Source organism: Crinia signifera, chromosome 2 (genome assembly GCF_055691185.1).
Source record: "Crinia signifera chromosome 2, ASM5569118v1, whole genome shotgun sequence".
NCBI classification, from domain to species: domain Eukaryota; kingdom Metazoa; phylum Chordata; class Amphibia; order Anura; family Myobatrachidae; genus Crinia; species Crinia signifera.
This window is the reverse complement of record NC_139218.1, coordinates 170,858,719-170,878,053: the sequence shown is the minus strand read 5'-3', so window position 1 is coordinate 170,878,053 and position 19,335 is coordinate 170,858,719. Positions and strand designations below refer to the sequence as shown.

Here is a 19,335-nt window from a genome sequence, read left to right as displayed (position 1 = left end):
CTCAGGAGGGGGAACCCCACGCCATTTTTTTCTCACCCTTTGATTCTCATCTGTATAATTACCAACTAATCATATTTATGTCCATTTTTTTATATATTGCAGACTTAATTTAGATATGGAGATCATGATAGAATTCATGTGTACCCTGTCCCCCCACTGTCCCTTTATGTACCCTATGCCCCCGTATGTACGTTGACCCTCCCCAGTGCCCCCCGTGTGTACGCTGTGCCCCTCGTGTGTATGCTGCCCCCCGTTTTTGCGCTGTCCCCCTCCCAGTGCCCCCGTGTGTACGCTGTGCCCATCGTGTGTTTTCTGTGCCCGACTTGCCCCCCACATGTGTACGCTGTGCCCCTCCCCCTGTGTACATAGTGGGGAAGTACGCGGACACCCCCCCCCCCCTGCAAGCCAGCCTCGGGATTCCCAGGATTTGCATTCACAGCGTAAGTCATCATGATTTCTTCAATGTCTCTACTCCTGCACAGGACACATTTCACCCTGCTCTGTGCCGTTCCAGTCCTGGCTGCTGGAGGGGAGCAGAAGAGGAGAACCGCGCGGTGCCAGCAGCAGAAGGTTAGAAAGCTCAGGAGAGTGCACTGAAGAGCTGAGGGGGAAGAAGGCTGCAGGGAACCTGGAACCAGAGGACCGGACAGGATGAATGAAGAGTTGCAGAGAGGTGAATCATCCAGAGTGTCCCCCAGAAGCAGCCTCCTTTGAAGCACAGTGGGCCAGGTTAGTAGCTACTACATACACATTCCACAGCCTATAACCCTACCCACACACACACACACCCCCGCAGCCTATAACCCTAACCATACACACCGCGCAGCCTATAACCCTAAGCATACACACACCCAGCAGCCTGTAACCCTAACCATACACACCCACCCCCGCAGCCTATTAACTTAACTATAAAAACCCTGCAGCCTATAACACTAACCATGAACCCCCCCCCCCCCCCCCCGCACAGCCTATAACCCTAACCATACAGACCCTGCAGTCTATAACCCTAACAATACACCTCCCCCCGCAGCCTACAACCCTAACCATACCCACCCTGCAGCCGATAACCCTAACAATACACCTCCCCCGCAGCCTATAACCCTAACCATGCACACCCTGCAGTCTATAACCCTAACAATACACTCCCCCCCGCAGCCTACAACCCTAACCATGCATACCCCCCGCAGCCTATAACCCTAACCATACACACACCCCGCAGCCTATAACACTAACAATATACACCCCGCAGCCTATAACACTAACCATACACACACACCCCGCAGCCTATAACCCTAACCATACACACACCCCGCAGCCTATAACCCTAACCATACACATACCCCGCAACCTATAACCCTAAACACACACACACATCCTGCAGCCTATAACCCTAACCATACGCACCCCCCGCAGCCTATAACCCTAACCATACACACCCCGCAGCCTATAACCCTAACCATACACACACACCCCGCAGCCTATAACCCTAACCATACACATCCCGCAGCCTATAACCCTAACCATACACACACCCCGCAGCCTATAACCCTAACCATACACACACACCCCGCAGCCTATAACCCTAAACACACACACATCCTGCAGCCTATAACCCTAACCATACGCACCCCCCGCAGCCTATAACCCTAACCATACACACCCCGCAACCTATAACCCTAACCACACACACCCCGCAGCCTATAACCCTAACCATCACCCCCCCCCCCCTGCAGCCTATAACCCTAACCATACACCCCCCGCAGCCTATAACCCTATACACCCCCCGCAGCCTATAACCCTAACCATACACACACCCCGCAGCCTATAACCTTAACCATACACACACCCCGGAGCCTATAACACTAACCTTCACCCCCCCCCCCCCGCAGCCTATAACCCTTACCCTATACACACCCCGTAGCCTATAACCCTAACCCTACACACACCCCGTAGCCTATAACCCTAACCATACACACACCCCGCAGCCTATAACCCTAACCATACACACACCCCGCAGCCTATAACCCTAACCATACACACACCCCGCAGCCTATAACCCTAACCATACACACCCACACAGCAGCCTATAACCCTAACCATACACACCCACCCCGCAGCCTATAACCCTAACCATACACACACACCCCGCAGCCTATAACCCTAACCATACACACACCCCGCAGCCTATAACCCTAACCATACACACACCCCTGCAGCCGTACTAGTCGGTTGCGGAATAGTTTTTTCCCATCTGTTGTTTTGTGTTTGATTTGTAGTATGTGATATGATGAGTATTTTCCTTATCTCTCTTCTCTTTTCATTTTGAATTTCACTTATGCATTTTTAATGTTGTAGTGACAATAAATTATTATTATTATTATTATTATTATTATTATTACCCTAACCATACACAACCCCCCTGCAGCCTATAACCCTAACCATACACACCCCCCTCAGCCTATAACCCTAACCATACACACACACCCCGCAGCCTATAACCCTAACCATACACACCCCGCAGCCTATAACCCTAACCATACACACACCCCGCAGCCTATAACCCTAACCATACAAACACCCCGCAGCCTATAACCCTAAACACATACACACACACACCCCGCAGCCTATAACCCTAACCATCACACCCCCCTCAGCCTATAACACTAACCATACACACACACCCCGCAGCCTATAACCCTAACCACACACACCGCAGCCTATAACCCTAACCATACACACACCCTGCAGCCTATAACCCTAACCATACACACACCCCGCAGCCTATAACCCTAACCATCACACCCCCCTTAGCCTATAACCCTAACCATACACACACACCCCGCAGCCTATAACCCTAACCACACACACACCGCAGCCTATAACCCTAACCATCACACCCCCCTTAGCCTATAACCCTAACCATACACACACACCCCGCAGCCTATAACCCTAACCACACACACACCGCAGCCTATAACCCTAACCATACACATCCCGCAGCCTATAACCCTAACCATACACACATCCCGCAGCCTATAACCCTAACCATACACACACCCCGCAGCCTATAACCCTAACCATACACACACCCCGCAGCCTATAACCCTAACCATACACACACCCCGCAGCCTATAACCCTAACCATACACACACACACCCCACAGCATATAACACTAACCATACACATACCCCGCAGCCTATCACCCTAACCATACACACACACCCTGCAGCCTATAATCCTAACCATACACACACCCGCAGCCTATAACCCTAACCATATACACCCCCCGCAGCCTAAAACCCTACCCATGCGCACACACACCCTGCAGCCTATAACCCTAACCATATACACCCCCTGCAGCCTAAAACCCTACCCATGCACACACTCCCTGCAGCCTATAACCCTAACCATACACATCCCGCAGCCTATAACACTAACCACACATACACACCCCGCAGCCTAAAACCCTACCCATGCACACACTCCCTGCAGCCTATAACACTAACCATACATACACACCCCAGCCCATAACCTTAGCCATACACACACCGCAACCTATAACCCTAACCACACACACCCCGCAGCCTATAACACTAACCATCACCCCCCGCAGCCTATAACCCTAACCATACACACACCCCGGAGCCTATAACCCTAACCATACACACACCCCGCAGCCTATAACCCTAACCTTCACACCCCCCCTCAGCCTATAACCCTAACCATACACACACACCCCGCAGCCTATAACCCTAACCATACACAAGCCCACTGCAGCCTATAACCCTAACCATACACACCCCCTCAGCCTATAACCCTAACCATACACACACACATCCCGCAGCCTATAACCCTAACCATACACATCCCGCAGCCTATAACCCTAACCATACACATCCCGCAGCCTATAACCCTAACCATACACATCCCGCAGCCTATAACCCTAACCATACACACACCCCGCAGCCTATAACCCTAAACATACACACACCCCGCAGCCTATAACCCTAAACATACACACACCCCGCAGCCTATAACCCTAAACACACACATCCTGCAGCCTATAACCCTAACCATACACACCCCTCTCAGCCTATAACCCTAACGAAACACACACACCCCGCAGCCTATAACCCTAACCACACACACCCCGCAGCCTATAACCCTAACCATACACACACCCTGCAGCCTATAATCCTAACCATACACACACCCGCAGCCTATAACCCTAACCATATACACCCCCCGCAGCCTAAAACCCTACCCATGCGCACACACACCCTGCAGCCTATAACCCTAACCATATACACCCCCCTCAGCCTAAAACCCTACCCATGCACACACTCCCTGCAGCCTATAACCCTAACCATACACATCCCGCAGCCTATAACACTAACCACACATACACCCCCCGCAGCCTAAAACCCTACCCATGCACACACTCCCTGCAGCCTATAACACTAACCATACATACACACCCCAGCCCATAACCTTAGCCATACACACACCGCAACCTATAACCCTAACCACACACACACCCCGCAGCCTATAACACTAACCATCACCCCCTTCCCCCCCCCGCAGCCTATAACCCTAACCCTATACACCCCCCGCAGCCTATAACCCTAACCATACACACACCGGAGCCTATAACCCTAACCATACACACACACCCCGCAGCCTATAACCCTAACCATACACAACCCCACTACAGCCTATAACCCTAACCATACACACCCCCCTCAGCCTATAACCCTAACCATACACACACACATCCCGCAGCCTATAACCCTAACCATACACATCCCGCAGCCTATAACCCTAACCATACACATCCCGCAGCCTATAACCCTAACCATACACATCCCGCAGCCTATAACCCTAACCATACACACACCCCGCAGCCTATAACCCTAACCATACACACACCCCGCAGCCTATAACCCTAAACACACACATCCTGCAGCCTATAACCCTAACCATACACACCCCCCTCAGCCTATAACCCTAACCATACACACACACCCCGCAGCCTATAACCCTAACCACACACACCCCGCAGCCTATAACCCTAACCATACACACCCCGCAGCCTATAACCCTAACCATACACATCCCGCAGCCTATAACCCTAACCATACATATCCCGCAGCCTATAACCCCAACCATACACACACCCCGCAGCCTATAACCCTAAACACACACACCCCGCAGCCTATAACCCTAAACACACACACCCCGCAGCCTATAACCCTAAACACACACACCCCGCAGCCTATAACCCTAACCATACACATCCCGCAGCCTATAACCCTAACCATACACATCCCGCAGCCTATAACCCTAACCATACACATCCCGCAGCCTATAACCCTAACCATACACATCCCGCAGCCTATAACCCTAACCATACACACACCCCGCAGCCTATAACCCTAACCATACACACACCCCGCAGCCTATAACCCTAACCATACACACACCCCGCAGCCTATAACCCTAACCATACACACACCCCGCAGCCTATAACCCTAACCATACACACACCCCGCAGCCTATAACCCTAACCATACACACACCCCGGAGCCTATCACCCTAACCATACACACACCCCGCAGCCTATCACCCTAACCATACACACACACCCCGGAGCCTATCACCCTAACCATACACACACCCCGCAGCCTATCACCCTAACCATACACACACACCGCAGCCTATCACCCTAACCATACACACACCCCGCAGCCTATAACCCTAACCATACACACACCCCGCAGCCTATAACCCTAACCACACACACACACACACCACAGCCTATAACCCTAACCATACACACACACCACAGCCTATAACCCTAACCATACACATCCTGCAGCCTATAACCCTAACCATACACACACCACAGCCTATAACCCTAACCATACAAACCCCGCAGCCTATAACCCTAACCATACACACACCCAGCTCTTTTCCGACGGCTCCATCACCATCATGCCTGAGCTTCAAGTGAGGTCTGCTGCTCCTATGTTCATTTATTTTAATTAATTGGGGCGCCAGCACCTTAAATTACATTGTTTTACCATTAATTACATGTGATTTATGTATATTTTTGTGTATGACTTTATTATGTGTTTATAAAATATTTTTGTTATTTGAATTGAACTGAGTCTTGTGCCATTATTGGAAAGGGGGTCCTATATTACATTTACTTTAATCAAAGGTATAATTGCTAATGCTGTGTGTGCTTTCCAATTGTTTTCTTTTATTTCTTACAAGCTGATCTGCTTGTTGTCATATGCGGCTTTCCTTGGCTATTATTATTTTATTGACTATAGCACCAGAGGTATGGTGTGACTCACTACCTCCCTCACTTTTTTTTTAGACTAAAATAGTCTCTTATTAGAATTTGATCGTTACCAAAAAACAAATTTGATCATTGCACAAAACCAAAATGGCCCCTTGAGGGCTGCTGCGCAAGCACAGTCGTGTGTAGCTCCTCCCACGGTCCTTTGCAGGGAGTACCATGGGAGGAGGCACATGCGCAGCAGCCCCCCATCGACACTCCCTTTAACTCCGTCAATCCAGTCTGGAGACCGCACCACTGCCATGCCAGAAGGAGGAGGCCTGGCTCTGTGTTCCTGCTCAGCATCTGCGGACACCAGGAAAAATGGGAGCGGCTGCCTGGAACTCGCTGCTGGAGGGGAAACATCAAGTCAGACAGAAGGAACAGATTGATCGCCATCCCCGGGAGGAACCCTCAGCCTGGTGGTGTTCCATGACCTGGTAGGGTCAGCGTGTCATGTATAGGTAGGCATCATTGACTCTGGCACCTGTATCCTAACCCTGTACACAGACACACACACACACACACACACACACACACACACATAGCCTATCCATACATTCATATATATACACACACACACACACACACACACACACACACACAGCCTAACCCTATATACACACATATATATATATATATATATATATATATATATATATATATATATATATATATATATATATATATATATATATATAGCCTAACCCTATACATACTCTCTCACACACACACACACACACACACACACAAAGCCTAACCCTATACATACACACACACACACACACACACATATATATATCCTAACCCTATACATACATACATACTCACACCCGCAACTGATCCATGACCTGGTAGGGTCAGCGTGTCATGTATATCTAGGGATAGGCATCATTGGCTCTGTGTGTGTGCGTGTGGGCAGGGTTATAACACAGTTGCCACACACCCATAGCCTATCCATATATGCACACACACACATGTAGCCTAACCCTATCCATACACCCACACACACATAGCCTAACACCATCTACACACACATGTAGCCTACCCTATCTGCACACACGCCCATCCACACAATCTATACATACACAAACACACCTGCAGCCTAACCCTATCAATTCATACACCCATAGCCTAACCCTGTCCATACACACACACACACACACTCGCAGCCTAACCCTATCCATACATTTATAATTTGTTCTCTGCCCCAGGCGTAGTCTCATTAAAATGGACATGGCATCACCAGAGAAGACTACCTTACACCCCAGTTTTTGGCCCTGCACTTACAGACCTTTGCCACCACAGGAATTTTTTTTTACCATATTAAGCCCATACAGTAATGTCCCCTGCACCATATGCCCCACACTGCAATGCCCGTGATACATTATGCCCTCTACAGTATAGCTTCTACACACTGACTGTCATTATCGCTGCCAGGGGTTTCATGGGATGGGTGTCTTCATTGCCAGGGCTTTCATGCTCTGGGATGGGTGTCATACTCATTGTCAGGGGTTTGAAATGCTTGTAGCCAGTGGTAATGCTCGTTGACAAGGGTGTGTTATTGTTAAACATTTTTAAAAATCCAGTGTTTATTCTTACAGTACAATTTACATTTCTGAGTTCAAAAAATAAATTGAAAAAAAGCAATGAAATTCCATAGACAAAAAACCTTACGGTTTCACATGTCCCATTAAGGCTTCTTACACATGATCTGGCATTTCAGAAACCTGTTGTAACTCTTCCACTCAAACGCCAAAAAGCAATGAAATTCCGATCATTAAGGCTGACGCCTTAATGGACGTGTTCCTTGCGCAATACAGATATGGTACGCCATCACAGCCTGTGTGTAAGTGCAGATTCAGCACTCTCACAGAGTGAGATTGCTGTCACTCACACAATGGTGGAGCTGCTAATTCACAGATTTGTGTGCTCATTGGAATACACACATGCAGTCTATGCAACTGAAGGTCTGAGCAGTTATGTGGCGCACTCATCCTAATAAGTACCTGCAATCATCTAAAACTGTCTAGCCCACTGAGTTACTATAGTGTTCATTCTAGCACCCACCATTTTTGAAAACCCATGCAGTTCTGCTTCCCTGCCTGGGGTGTATCTGTCTGCTGTAGTGCTTCTAGCACAGTGTGATCTGTATATCAGCACTGAAAACCAGACCTGTGCTAGAAACACTACATCAGACAGCAACACCCCGGACAGGGTGGAGGAACTTCATGGGTTTTCAAAGATAGCGGGTGCTAGAATAAACAAAATTACTAGAACTATCCCACTGAGGGTCCAACATCTTTCACACTCACTACCTATATCCATTTCATTTAGTATTCACGTACAGTTACCAGAAACATCTTTCATAATTGCAAAAACTATAATACTCCCAACTACTATGCATCTACACTTTCTTCTCCTATACACCTTTATGCTGCTCTGTCTTCCCTGATACCTACTGCTGTGTGTATTCCCTCATCTGAACCAATGTGTCTTTCCCCATCTGTGCTGCTCTGTCTTTCCACACAGATGCCACTGTTTCCTTCTATCTGTGACACTGGCTTCCCCTCCATTAGTGATACTCTGTCTCCCCCTCCATCCATGCTGCTCTGCCTGCCTCATCCATGACAGTTTCCTTCCATCTGTACTGCTGTCTCCCCTCTCCATCTGTACTGCTCTGTTTTCCCTTTATCCCCTTTGCTCCGAACCCCCTCCCCCATCAGTGCTGTCTTTCCTCCAACTGCTCCTCTGTTTCCCACCCAATCGCATCACTCTGTCTTACCTTCCCCAATCTGTGCCACTGTTTTCCACCCATCTGCTTCATTAGTCCCCCATCAGTGCTGCTTAGCCTTCCTACCATCTACACATTTGTATTCCTCCCCATCTGCACCACACTGCCTCCTACCCCAATCAACACCACTTTTACCCCATCCTCTCAGCTCTGTTTACTGCTCAGACCTTCAGTTGCATAGACTGCATGTGTGTATTCCAATGAGCACACAAATCTGTGAATTAGCAGCTCCACCATTGTGTGAGTGACAGCAATCTCACTCTGTGAGAGTGCTGAATCTGCACTTACACACAGGCTGTGATGGCGTACCATATCTGTATTGCGCAAGGAACACGTCCATTAAGGCGTCAGCCTTAATGATCGGAATTTCATTGCTTTTTGGCGTTTGAGTGGAAGAGTTACAACAGGTTTCTGAAATGCCAGATCATGTGTAAGAAGCCTTAATGGGACATGTGAAACCGTAAGGTTTTTTGTCTATGGAATATATATATATATATATATATATAGATATATATAGATATATATCTATATATATATATTTATATATATATATATATATATAGAAGAGAGGGGTATTGTAGGGCGCCACTTGTGTCCTGAACAACTGAGTTTGTTTGTATCAAAAAACAGATATACCTTTTTAGAAAAAAGGGTGTCAGCTGACCTCTAAGAGAAACACCTTGGGAAGGGGTGTGGCACAAAAATACAATGGTTTGAAAAGAGGTCTAAGCGACTACAAATATCTGTGTCAGAGACGTTTTACTTTTAAAACACATAAAAGTTTTATTTGTAAAAAAGTGTGTATATATATATATATATATAAAAAGCACAGGAGTATTTAATAAGAACAAACAAATACAAGAAATGTCATAAAAAAAAAACACAATGGTAAAAATAGCGAAGCTAAGTACAAAATGCCTATCAAAAATATCACTAAAAAATGGGAGCTATATACGTTATAGATAAAAGATACAGAGGTATCAAACTTATCTTTCTATGGAGGAGTCAGCAGGCAGTACCCAACGCGTTTCGTCATCTGAGACTTCATCAAGGGGTGAGAGGGATATGTGCCTGGTGCCCTATTTATACTCAGTGGGTGACATTCTATGGGATGCGATTTTGCTTATTTTGCGGTAATTAGACTACAAAATGGCGATATCGCATTTTTCATAGAAATCACAAATTTAATGGGATGCGCTAAGGGACTGAAATCGCATATTATGTGCGTTAAGGTATGCTGATAAAAATTGCGAGATTAATTCGCATTTTTATCGCATCCAGATGTTTTCGTATAGAAAAGTATACAAGTCGCTTATTTAATGCAATGCGCATTTGCACATCGCATTAATTAGGTGCCTAATTTTCGCACTTATTTCAGACCAGGGTCTGTTTGGCGAATTAGCCAGAACCCTGCACAGATCGCAATGTTATGTGCAGGGTTCTGCTGTAAAAAATAAAATAAAGGGTTAAAATAAAAAAAAAACTAGCGCGGGGTCCCCCGCCCAAGTATAACCAGCCCCGGGCTCACTGAGCCGGTGCTGGTGCCATAAAATCAGGGTCCCCGACAAATCGGGGTCCCCTTGATTTCATGAAACCAGCACCAGGCTCAAGGTCCGGCGCTGGTTCCCAAAATACCGGGGACAAAATGACTAGGGGTCCCCCGTATTTTAAGAACCAGCACCGCACACAACCAGCCAGCAGGGTAATGCCACAGCCGGGGGAAACTTATTATATAAGCTCCCGCGGCCAAAGCATTAACCCCCTGGCTGGTCAGCATGGGCAGGGGTCCTGGGGAAGTGGGGACCTCCCCCAATGAAGGGGTCCCCCCCTCCAGGACTTACCAGCCCATGCTGATAGTCCGGGGCTGTCCCCGATGCCCCTGGGCGGTGGGCATCGGGCTGATGGCTTGTGTAAAAAAAGTTTTATACTGGCGAACTATGAGTCCCAGCAAGCCTACCCTGCATGCTGGGACTTGGAGAACCACAAGTCCCAGCATGCGGGGCATTAAAGGGCCCGCTGGCACTTGTAGTTCAGCAGTACAAAAAATAGTTAACAAAAACACACTGACACACTGTAAAATAAAAGTTTAATACATACAAAACACACACACACTGATACTTACCTACCTTGAGCCTGTAGGTCGGTCCCTGGGTCCTGGGTCCGTTCTCCGGGGCTCCAGGGCAGAAGAGTCCGGTTCCGGGGCCTTGGTCCTGGTTCCGGGGCTGGTCCTGGGGTTCCGGGGCTCCTGGGCTGCAGAATCCGGGGTCCGGGATCCGAGGTAGTCCCCAGGGGTACCTAAGGAAGCAAATCCAACTCACCTGGTCCCCGGCGACGACCTCGGAATCCTCCCCGGTGACAGCGCTGGTCCCATCTGCTACCCGGCTCGCAGGACTTTGACAGGCGCTGAGATGTTTCCTCCTCGGCGTCTCTGCACAGAATGATTTCTTGGCCAATCAGGAGCCGAGAAAGTCGGCTCCTGATTGGCCAGAAATAATTCTTAATACAGATGCCGAGGAAGTAACATCTCAGCGCATCTAGAGCAGAGATGTTTTCTCCTCGGCGTCTCTAGTTAGAATGATTTCTGGCCAATCAGGAGCCGACTTTCTCAGCTCCTGATTGGCAAAGAAATCATTCTGTGCAGAGACGCCGAGGAGGAAACATCTCAGCGCCTGTCAAAGTCCTGCGATCCGGGTAGCAGATGGGACCAGCGCTGTCACCGGGGAGGATTCCGAGGTCGTCGCCAGGGACCAGGTGAGTTGGATTTGCTTCCTTAGGTACCCCTGGGGACTACCTCGGATCCCGGACCCCGGATTCTGCAGCCCAGGAGCCCCGGAACCCCAGGACCAGCCCCGGAACCAGGACCAAGGCCCCGGAACCGGACTCTTCTGCCCTGGAGCCCCGGAGGACGGACCCAGGACCCAGGGACCGACCTACGGGCTCAAGGTAGGTAAGTATCAGTGTGTGTGTGTGTTTTGTATGTATTAAACTTTTATTTTACAGTGTGTCAGTGTGTTTTTGTTAACTATTTTTTGTACTGCTGAACTACAAGTGCCAGCGGGCCCTTTAATGCCCCGCATGCTGGGACTTGTGGTTCTCCAAGTCCCAGCATGCGGGGTAGGCTTGCTGGGACTCATAGTTCGCCAGTATAAAACAATAGTTTTACTTCTTTTTTTACACAAGCCATCAGCCCGATGCCCACCGCCCAGGGGCATCGGGGACAGCCCCGGACTATCAGCATGGGCTGGTAAGTCCTGGAGGGGGGGGACCCCTTCATTGGGGGGGTCCCCACTTCCCCAGAACCCCTGCCCATGCTGACCAGCCAGGGGGTTAATGCTTTGGCCGCGGGAGCTTATATAATAAGTTTCCCCCGGCTGTGGCATTACCCTGCTGGCTGGTTGTGTCCGGTGCTGGTTCTTAAAATACGGGGGACCCCTAGTCACTTTGTCCCCCATATTTTGGGAACCAGCGCCGGACCTTGAGCCTGGTGCTGGTTTCATGAAATCAAGGGGACCCCGATTTGTCGGGGACCCTGATTTTATGTCACCAGCACCGGCTCAGTGAGCCCGGGGCTGGTTATACTCGGACGGGGGACCCCGCGCTCGGTGTTTTTTTTACACTTTGCACTGTCCTGCAAATGTGCGATTTTCAGACATGAAAATTGCACATTTTCAGGACTAAATAGAGCGCACCACTTCGCCGAAAATCGCCCCTCTTCGCACTTTTCAGCCTCCAATGCGCATCACATTAAATATGCGCATTTTGACTGAAAAGTGCGATTTTTTAAAGTGCGATTTGCGGCGATGTGGTGCGCGAATAAAACATGCGCATTTAGCGCAAACCATAGAATCTCACCCTATATGTTTAGTGATCTTAATTATGATGTCACATCCTGTAGGGTGTGGCTATCGTTTCTAAAATCAACAAAAATCATCAAAATTTAAAAACACTCCTATGGGCGTTATAGAACGGGCTCTATGCAGCCAGCGCTATCAGTAAATAAAGCATATTCATAGTGGAAACAGTGGAAAAACATCGTTTATAGTTGCGGGGATGCGTGCGCCCACTTCCGGCGGGCGCACGTCACTTCCGCCCCGCTTCCTGTGTCAGGCCGTGCTTTGTAATGCAGTGACTTCCGCCTCTCTTCGGCGGACGTTCAGGAGCGCCCCACTTCCTTTTTAGGGTTGCGTCTGATTGGTCTGTTTCATCAGCTCTGTTAGGACGGAGTTCATTCATGGTAGATGTCTCCGTTTCAGCGGCCATTTTGTTAGAGATTTCTTCATCTTTTACTTAGAAAATCGGCCATCTTTCTGAATACAGATGCGCGGACTTGAGATGATAATACTCAATTTTCCATGGGACATATGGAGAGAAATATATGGATGAGATATACAGAACGTTAGTGCTTGTATTTACATGTACATACTAAGTTCATATCGTTTAATAAACCCTATCATAGCTTATATTAACTATAGATGACAGGTTAACTTGGTTACAGCAGCGTAAAATACTGTCTTATGTGCATTCATTTACAATAACCCCAGTCAAAAGTATATATATACCTATATATAAAATATTTATATATATATAAAAAAAAATTTGCCACATGAATAAATAATTAAAATATATAAATATGTGCAGGATGAGACAAATTAATATGCAGTATGAGATGAATAGATATAAAATAGCAGCAATTTTAGTGAGTTAGGAGCAGGTATTATGTATTCATAATTTTTTAGTGAGAATACAGAAAATGAAGAGCCTTAGTGAAGTAAGCAGATTTTCAGCAATTTTCAACAGTGATTTATGAGGTAGGAGTAATAACTATAAATATATAGGTGAATCATACAAGAGTAAAGTGATTTTGGTGTTTTTAGCTTTTTATTAAAGAATATATATTACAGTGATTACTATAAATAAGAACATAATGGTATATTTGTGAATAACATAGTGAGTTAGATTGTGAAGGTGATTGAGCCATGGTATCTCTATATTGTCCTTATCACGAGGTATACGTTTTTTCTGTACATTACAGTACCCGTTCTTCTCAGGTAGTCACCTGTCCTGATACTGTACGGGCCCGAACACTGCTTGGCTGCCAAGATCCAACGGGGTTGGGCATTCCCAGCGTGGTATGACTGTAATGTTTATTCCATGTTCCATTGCCTCTCAGACTTTGGTACCTTATTGCTCGTATAGTGAAACCTGAGTGAGGGTTTGGGAAGAAAGGAAAAAAGGGAAAGGAGGAAGAAAGTGATCCAGTTTGTGATAGGATAGTGAGGTTTAGAGGGGGTTTACAAAACCTTCACAGGAAAGGTGCAATCTCGTATCCTTCGTTTAAACCGCTTGGATACAGCGTCTGGAGCTGGAAGATCCAGTACATCTCCCTTTGGGACAATTTCTTAGCCAGGTCGCCTCCTCTGTCCCCCAACTGGACATGTTCGATTGCTTTGAACGTCAAATCTTCAGGGTTAGAAGCATGGGTTGTGGTGAAATGTCTAGGAACTGCATGATTGTCCATTTTGTTCTTTATGCTTCTAACGTGTTCCTGGATTCTGATTTTTAGGGGGCGTTTCGTCTTGCCGACATATTTCTTCCCACAGGTGCATTCTAATAAGTAGATTACTGAGGTAGAGTTGCAGTTGGTAAAGTCCTTTATTTGGAATTCATTGTTATTTCCTGTATCTGTAAAACTCTTCCTATTAGGGTGGAGGTACTTGCATAAGATGCATTTGCCACATTTGTACGATCCTTTGCACTTAGGTAATCTAGTGGATGCTGTAGGCGTTTTTAGCATGCTGGGTGCTAAGATGTCTTTCAGATTTTTTTATTTTCTGTATACAATATTCGGTTTGGGTGGTAGGATACCCTTTAATACTGGATCCATCAGCAGGATCCCCCAGTGACTTGTTAGTGACTTCTTGATGATGTCTTCATGCCTATTGTACGTTGTGATAAAAGCTACTGACTCTTTTTCTTCTTCTTCCTTCTTCTTTTTATATGTGAGTAATGAGGTTCGGTCTGTGTTTTGTGTTTTTTCTACTGCTTTCTCAATTAGACTAGATGGATACTCCTTCTCTGTGAATCTTTGTCCATAGAGGGTCAATTGTTCCTCCATGTCTTCTTGCTTGCTGCAATTCCGCTTGATCCTGTGAAATTGCGAGAACGGTATATTATCTTTCCATCGTTTTAAATGATTGCTCTTATGGTGCAAGTAGCTGTTCTTGTCCACGCTTTTGACATAATTTTTAGTTATTACTTTGTTATTTTTGTGTGTCAAGATCAAGTCCAGAAACTCAATGGAATCTTTCTGTACATTTGATGTGAACTTTAGATTCATATCATTAATGTCCAAGCTTTTAAAAAATTCTTGGAAGCGTAATTCTGTTCCATCCCATACAATTAAAATGTCGTCTATATAGCGTTTGTATAAAATAATTTCACTTGTGAAGTTTGGGTTATTATAAATATGTAGATTCTCCCAGTGTCCCATAAAAAGATTTGCGAAACTCGGCGCAAAGATAGTCCCCATAGCTGTTCCGCACTGCGGTAGATAAAATTGATCCTGAAATTTAAAATAGTTATGGTGTAGAATAAAAAACATGACATCGCAAATAAAATCTCTGTGCATCTTTTTCTAAGTAACTCCTGCTGGCTTCCACTCCTTTTTTGTGTTCGATGCAGGTGTACAACGATTGCACGATTATGGTTACCCATTTATATGTGTCTTTCCATTCGAAGGGTTCCATTGTGTTAAGTACGGATGTTGTATCCTTTAGATAGGAGGGTAAGCATTTTACATATTTGTTAAGAAAAAGGTCCACATATTGTGACAGGTTTGAAGTTAGTGAATCTATGCCTGCCACGATAGGTCTTCCGGGCGGGTTTTTTTGGCATTTATGGACTTTTGGTAAAAAGTAAAAGATAGGGGTGATGGGGTCTGATCTTAATAAAAATTGGTATTCATCTTTTGTTAAAATATTGTTCCTGAGGCCTTGTAATAATAGAGTACGTAGTTCCTCGATGTATGTGTCTTTCGGATCATTGGGTAGCTTGCTATATGACTTCTTGTCATTCAGAAGCCTTTCTGCTTCTTTGACGTAAGATTCCCGATCCATAATAACCAGTCCCCCCCCTTTATCAGCTGGTTTTAAAACCAAGTTTTGGTCCTTTTGCAGTTTCTTCATGGCCTCTCTTTCAGAGTTTGTCATGTTCTTCGTTTTGACTGGTGCCTGTTCTAGATCACAGAGATCTTTTTTGACAAGGTCATATATATATATATAAATAAATAAAAGGCTAGTCCATCTTACTTTTAGGGTTAGGGTTAAGTTATATGTGTTTTCCCTTAACAGCCATTAGGGGTAGTACAAAAGGCCTGCAACTCAGCACAGGCAGAAGCAGACTCAAGCTGTGTACACACAGAGCAATATGATCGCTGGCAATATATGCTCAGCAATCATATTGCTCAGTGTACTATTTTCATCAGCGACCAGAGGCAATGGCTAATTGAAATAAAAATTGCACTTTTTTGAACCTTTACCGTTGGAGTGCCGCCTATCTTATTGGAGCTTCACCAGCTACAGTGGGACTATCTGATATTATTAGCATCATCCAGGAAGACACCACGGACTATCATTATTTTCAGCTGCAGTGCCGATCTCCAATATGTGTGTGTGTATATATATATATATATATATATATATATATATATATATATATACATAGCTCAAAGGGGGATAGCCAGCACTCCCAGGTAACAAGTATAAACGATCAGCGCGGTGCCTTCCTCGGTAGGGAAAATATAATCAGAGTTGTATCGGCGGCACTCGCTCCAAAAAATCACACTGACAACCAAACGTTCAGTGGTATGACATGTTTCGGTTATTTATTCAACCGTCCTCAGATACAAGTGATAACATAAACAACGCTTACCTTTATAGAAGTGCATAGAAAGACCTCCACCCCCATCACCACGTTAAAACCGGAAGTATTCAGTGTTTCATCTGATACATTCCGTACACCAAAGTGAAACAGATACAAAGTTGCCAAGGTTCCAGCAGACTGAATTGAAAGAGAAACAGTCATATTAAATAAACTTGTCAGATAGTGAAATTAAGCATATATGAACAGGTATTATATTATGCACATAAAGAACTTTATAAGAAGCAATTATAGCTCAGAAATTCATTAAGTCCATGAGGTGCCATCGTTTTTAATCGATGGATCCACCGAACCTCCTTTTGTAAAAGGAGCCTGTCACGATCTCCTCCCCGTCTGCTCTCTGCCACTTGGTCTATCATTAAGTAGCGGAGATTAGATAAATTGTGTTTACAGGCCAGAAAATGCTTGGCCACAGGTTGGTCGACCAACTTGCCCTCCAGGGTAAGTTTAATCGCACTCCTGTGTTGTGCAGAAATTGGCAGATCGTTTTGCCTATGTAATACATACTGCACGGGCAGATAATGCAATAGATAACATATCTGCTTGTGCATGTTAAAGCTTGTTTGATTTTAATCTTTTGTCCCGAATGGGGGTGTGTAATGTAATTCTGAGCAAGCAGATGACTGCATGTAGTGCAGCCAAGGCACTTGTAGTTACCCGGTTTACGGGACAGAAAGTGCACAGGTGTTGTAAGTCCAAAGTCAGACACATCCGTATGGACCAATATGTCCCTCAGATTCCTTCCTCTAGTATAACAGGGAAGTAGACGACGTTCTTTAAATCCCTTAAGATCTGGGTCGGCTAAGATAACCGGCCAGATCTGTTTGGCCATAGAGGTAATTACTGGTGTTTCTGATGAAAAGTTGTTAATCCAGATGATTGAGTCCTTATTTTTATCAGACTCTTTTCTGACCCCATGTTTAGGTTGTAACTTGGCTTTAGTTCTTGCATGGTTAGCAATTTCTTGGTGTACCCCTTCTCCAGGAATTTCTTCTCCATCAGGTCTAATTGCCTCTCTTTTTCAATAGGATCACTACAGATGCGATGCACCCGTAGAAATTGCGAGTATGGCAATCCTTTCTTTAGAGCTATTGGGTGATGACTGGAGTATGAGAGTAAACTGTTACAATCTGTCAACTTGCTGTATAATGTTGTGGTGAAATGCCCATTCAGAATCGCAACTTGTACATCCAAGAATTGGATACACTCATCTTGTATATTGAATGTAAATTTGATATCAGTATCTGCCGCATTAATGGTGTCCATCATTTCTATCAGATGTTCTTTAGACCCTCGCCATAGAAAGAAGATGTCATCGATAAATCTTGTAGATAGTTCGATGTTCTCATGATATTTATGCTTAAAGAACAGTTCTTCTTCCACAATGAACATAAAAGCATTGGCATAGGTCGGTGCCATCGCCGCGCCCATAGCACACCCCAGTGCTTGTAAATAAAATGATTTGTCAAAGATGGAGAAGTTTCTTTCTAATACCAGGCGTAGCAGGGTTAAGAAAAATGGTAATTCAGGGCCTTCATACCTGATTATCTTCAAGCAGCACTTTGACTGCTTGGATGCCTCTACTGTGCGGTATGTTGGTGTAAAGGCTGATCACATCAACCGTACACAGTAGGGTCCCTGGTGTCACTGGGCCATGCAATCTCAATTTCTGTAGGGTCCCTGGTGTCCTTGAGGTATGATGGTTTGTGTTGGACAGGAGCTTGCAGATAGAAATCCAAATACTTGGCGATTTTGTAAAACAATGAGTCCCTTGCAGACACAATGGGTCTGCCCGGGGGGTTAACATTATTTTTGTGCAATTTGGGCAAGCTATACAAAATAGGAACTTTAGGATGTTTTTCCAATAGGGCCATTTTAACCCGTTCTGTGATCACGTTGTTTAATACAGCACTTTGTAAGACTGAAGTCAGTTCTAATGAGAACTGTGTTGTAGGGTCACTGTCCAGCTTTACATAAATGTGCGGGTCATTCAACTGGCGATAGATTTCATTTTTGTAATCGACCACATTCTGAACCACTATTGCACCCCCTTATCCGCTGGGCAAATAGTGATATCAGTATATGATGATAATTTGGACAAGGCCAATCTTTCATTTTTGGTCAGATTCTGGATGGTAGGATGTGGTTGCATATCACAATTATCTATGGTACTAGTGATAGTCCTAGTGAAGGTGCGAATAGCAGGGTTAGTGGAGACAGGGTCAAAGCTAGATTTTATTTTAACCGGACAAGATG

General features: G+C 45.7%; 1 pseudogene; it reads right to left on the bottom strand.

Annotated features, from left to right (window-relative positions):
* Nucleotides 1-14,164: 14,164 nt before the first annotated feature.
* LOC146060965 (5S ribosomal RNA) lies at nucleotides 14,165-14,284 on the bottom strand (annotated as a pseudogene).
* Nucleotides 14,285-19,335: the final 5,051 nt, after the last annotated feature.